General features: G+C 61.9%; 1 long non-coding RNA gene across 1 annotated transcript in view; it reads right to left on the minus strand.

The window, feature by feature from the left end:
• Positions 1–1,492: 1,492 nt before the first annotated feature.
• The window catches only part of LOC133340541 (uncharacterized), a 24,881-nt gene continuing 21,373 nt past the window's right edge, over positions 1,493–5,000 (minus strand). The window contains exon 5 of the long non-coding RNA XR_009754914.1: positions 1,493–1,878. This is a non-coding gene — a long non-coding RNA (uncharacterized LOC133340541). The remainder of the gene's footprint in view (positions 1,879–5,000) is intronic.

Genomic DNA, 5,000 nt, shown 5'->3' on the forward strand with positions numbered 1-5,000 from the left:
TGACGCCTGTGCTGTTATTTGGAGTTTGCGTGTCTCTCTCTCATCATCATCACGGTGGCTAGGAGATGTTAACTACCTCGCCTGGTCTACAGGAGGTCGTGGGTTCGATCCCGACCCTGACGCCTGCTGCTGTATATTGGAGGTTTGCGTGTCTCTCGCTCATCATCATCACTGGTGGCTAGGAGATGTTAACTACCTCGCTGGTCTACAGGAGGTCACGGGTTAAATCCCGACCCTGACGCCTGCTGCTGTATATTTGGAGTTTGCGTGTGTCTCTCTCATCATCATCATCACGGTGGCTAGGAGATGTCAACTACCTCGCCTGGTCTACAGGAGGTCCTGGGTTCGATCCTGACCCTGACGCCTACTGCTGATATCTGGAGTTTGCGTCTCTCTCTCTCTCGCTCCCCGTGATCACGTTTTCTCCGGGTCCTCCGGTTTTTCCCTCCACATTTAGAAACGTGCGTTCAGAGTGTTTGGCTGCTATGAATTTTCCACGCGATAAGTGATTCATGGGTCAGGGCCCAGGAGATGGGTAGAGTGATTCATGGGTCAGGGCCCAGGAGATGGGTAGAGTGATTCAGGGTCCACGGCCCAGGAGATGGGTAGAGCGATTCATGGTCAGGGCCCAGGAGATGGGTTAGAGTGATTCAGGGTCCAGGGCCCAGGAGATGGGTAGAGTGATCAGGGTCCAGGGCCCAGGAGATGGGTAGAGCGATTCAGGGTCCAGGGCCAGGAAATGGGTAGAGCGATTCAGGGTCCAGGGCCCAGGAGATGGGTAGAGTGATTCAGGGTCCAGGGCCCAGGAGATGGGTAGAGCGATTCATGGGTCAGGGCCCAGGAGATGGGTAGAGTGATTCAGGGTCCAGGGCCCAGGAGATGGGTAGAGTGATTCAGGGTCCAGGGCCCAGGAGATGGGTAGAGCGATTCAGGGTCCAGGGCCCAGGAAATGGGTAGAGTGATTCAGGGTCCAGGGCCCAGGAGATGGGTAGAGCGATTCAGGGTCCAGGGCCAGGAGATGGGTAGAGCGATTCATGGGTCAGGGCCCAGGAGATGGGTCGAGCGATTCATGGGTCAGGGCCCAGGAGCTGGGTAGGAGTGGATTCAGGGTCCAGGGCCCAGGAGATGGGTTAGAGTGATTCAGGGTCCAGGGCCCAGGAGATGGGTAGAGCGATTCATGGGTCAGGGCCCAGGAGATGGGTAGAGTGATTCAGAGGTCCAGGGCCCAGGAGATGGGTAGAGTGATTCAGGGTCCAGGGCCCAGGAGATGGGTAGAGCGATTCAGGGTCCAGGGGCCCAGGAGATGGTAGAGTGATTCAGGGTCCAGGGCCCAGGAGATGGGTAGAGTGATTCAGGGTCACAGGGCCCAGGAGATGGGTAGAGCGATTCATGGGTCAGGGCCCAGGAGATGGGTAGAGTGATTCAGGGTCCAGGGCCCAGGAGATGGGTAGAGCGATTCAGGGTCCAGGGCCCAGGAATGGGTAGAGTGATTCAGGGTCCAGGGCCCAGGAGATGGGTAGAGCGATTCAGGGTCCAGGGCCCAGGAGATGGGTAGAGCGATTCAGAGTCCAGGGCCCAGGAGATGGGTAGAGCGATTCATGGGTCAGGGCCCAGGAGATGGGTAGAGTGATTCAGGGTCCACGGCCCAGGAGATGGGTAGAGCGATTCATGGGTCAGGGCCCAGGAAATGGGTAGAGTGATTCAGGGTCCAGGGCCCAGGAGATGGGTAGAGTGATTCAGGGTCCAGGGCCCAGGAGATGGGTAGAGCGATTCATGGGTCAGGGCCCAGGGTGGCTGCCGTCGGATTGGGTGAGGTTGCCCGCTGGTGCCAGGGCGGCCATCATGGCCGTGGCAGAGGTCATCTCGAGGTCAGCGGCGCTGCAACGACAAAGCGGAGGCCCCCGAAATGGTCAGACTCGCCCACTCACTCGCTCGCCCACGGCAGACTCACCCACTCACTCGCTCACTCACAGGAGACTCACTCACGGGAGACTCGGCCACTCGCTCACTCACTCGCTCGCCCACGGGAGACTCACCCACTCACTCGCTCACTCACAGGAGACTCACTCACGGGAGACTCGGCCACTCGCTCACTCACTCGCTCGCCCACGGGAGACTCACCCACTCACTCGCTCACTCACAGGAGACTCACTCACAGGAGACTCACTCACGGGAGACTCGGCCACTCGCTCACTCACTCGCTCGCCCACGGCAGACTCACCCACTCACTCGCTCACTCACAGGAGACTCACTCACGGGAGACTCGGCCACTCGCCCACTCACTCGCTCGCCCACGGGAGACTCACCCACTCACTCGCTCACTCACAGGAGACTCACTCACGGGAGACTCGGCCACTCGCTCACTCACTCGCTCGCCCACGGGAGACTCACCCACTCACTCGCTCACTCACAGGAGACTCACTCACAGGAGACTCACTCACAGGAGACTCACTCACGGGAGACTCGGCCACTCGCCCACTCACTCGCTCGCCCACGGCAGACTCACCCACTCACTCGCTCACTCACAGGAGACTCACTCACGGGAGACTCGGCCACTCGCCCACTCACTCGCTCACTCACTCGCTCGCCCACGGGAGACTCACCCACTCACTCGCTCACTCACAGGAGACTCACTCACGGGAGACTCGGCCACTCGCCCACTCACTCGCTCACTCACTCGCTCGCCCACGGGAGACTCACCCACTCACTCGCTCACTCACAGGAGACTCACTCACAGGAGACTCACTCACGGGAGACTCGGCCACTCGCTCACTCACTCGCTCGCCCACGGCAGACTCACCCACTCACTCGCTCACTCACAGGAGACTCACTCACGGGAGACTCGGCCACTCGCCCACTCACTCGCTCGCCCACGGGAGACTCACCCACTCACTCGCTCACTCACAGGAGACTCACTCACGGGAGACTCGGCCACTCGCCCACTCACTCGCTCGCCCACGGGAGACTCACCCACTCACTCGCTCACTCACAGGAGACTCACTCACAGGAGACTCACTCACAGGAGACTCACTCACGGGAGACTCGGCCACTCGCCCACTCACTCGCTCGCCCACGGCAGACTCACCCACTCACTCGCTCACTCACAGGAGACTCACTCACGGGAGACTCGGCCACTCGCCCACTCACTCGCTCACTCACTCGCTCGCCCACGGGAGACTCACCCACTCACTCGCTCACTCACAGGAGACTCACTCACGGGAGACTCGGCCACTCGCCCACTCACTCGCTCACTCACTCGCTCGCCCACGGGAGACTCACCCACTCACTCGCTCACTCACAGGAGACTCACTCACGGGAGACTCGGCCACTCGCCCACTCACTCGCCCACTCACTCGCTCGCCCACGGGAGGACCACCCACTCACTCGCTCACTCGCAGGAGACTCACTCACGGGAGACTCACTCGCTCACTCACTCGCTCGCCCACGGGAGACTCACCCACTCACTCGCCCACTCACTCGCTCGCCCACGGGAGACTCACCCACTCACTCGCCCACTCGCCCACTCACTCGCTCGCCCACGGGAGACTCACCCACTCACTCGGCCACTCGCCCACTCACTCGCTCGCCCACGGGAGACTCACCCACTCACTCGCCCACTCGCCCACTCACTCGCTCGCCCACGGGAGACTCACCCACTCGCTCGCTCACTCCCAGGAGACTCACTCGCCCACTCACTCGCTCGCCCCCGGGAGACTCACCCACTCGCTCGCTCACTCACAGGAGACTCACTCACGGGAGACTCGCCCACTCGCTCACTCACTCGCTCGCCCACGGGAGACTCACCCACTCACTCGCTCACTCACAGGAGACTCACTCACGGGAGACTCGGCCACTCGCTCACTCACTCGCTCGCCCACGGGAGACTCACCCACTCACTCGCTCACTCACAGGAGACTCACTCACGGGAGACTCACTCGCTCACTCACTCGCTCGCCCACGGGAGACTCACCCACTCGCTCGCTCACTCACAGGAGACTCACTCACGGGAGACTCGCCCACTCGCTCACTCACTCGCTCGCCCACGGGAGACTCACCCACTCACTCGCTCACTCACAGGAGACTCACTCACGGGAGACTCGCCACTCGCTCACTCACTCGCTCGCCCACGGGAGACTCACCACTCACTCGCTCACTCACAGGAGACTCACTCACGGGAGACTCGCCCACTCGCACTCACTCGCTCGCCCACGGGGAGACTCACCCACTCACTCACTCACAGGAGACTCACTCACGGGAGACTCGGCCACTCGCTCACTCACTCGCTCGCCAACGGGAGTCTCACCCACTCACTCGCTCACTCACAGGAGACTCACTCACGGCAGACTCACTCGCTCACTCACTCGCTCGCCCACGGGAGACTCACTCACGGGAGACTCACCCACTCACTCGCTCGCCCACGGAGACTCACTCACGGAGAGACTCACCCACTCACTCGCTCGCCCACGGGAGACTCATCACGGGGGACTCACCCACTCGCTCGCTCACTCACGGGAGACTCACCCACTCGCTCGCTCACTCACTCGCTCGCCCACGGGAGTCTCACCCACTCACTCGCTCACTCACTCGCTCACTCACGGGAGACTCACCCACTCGCTCACTCACTCGCTCGCCCACGGGAGACTCACCCACTCACTCGCTCGCCCACGGGAGACTCACCCACTCATTCGCTCACTCACAGGAGACTCACTCACGGGAGACTCGCCCACTCGCTCACTCACTCGCTCGCCCACGGGAGACTCACCCACTCACTCGCTCACTCACAGGAGACTCACTCACAGGAGACTCACTCACAGGAGACTCACTCACGGGAGACTCGGCCACTCGCCCACTCACTCGCTCGCCCACGGCAGACTCACCCACTCACTCGCTCACTCACAGGAGACTCACTCACGGAGACTCGGCCACTCGCCCACTCACTCGCTCACTCACTCGCTCGCCCACGGGAGACTCACCCACTCACTCGCTCACTCACAGGAGAC

This window comes from Lethenteron reissneri, chromosome 10 (assembly GCF_015708825.2).
Source record: "Lethenteron reissneri isolate LAM-NWPU_2019-01 chromosome 10, ASM1570882v1, whole genome shotgun sequence".
NCBI classification, from domain to species: Eukaryota; Metazoa; Chordata; class Hyperoartia; order Petromyzontiformes; family Petromyzontidae; genus Lethenteron; species Lethenteron reissneri.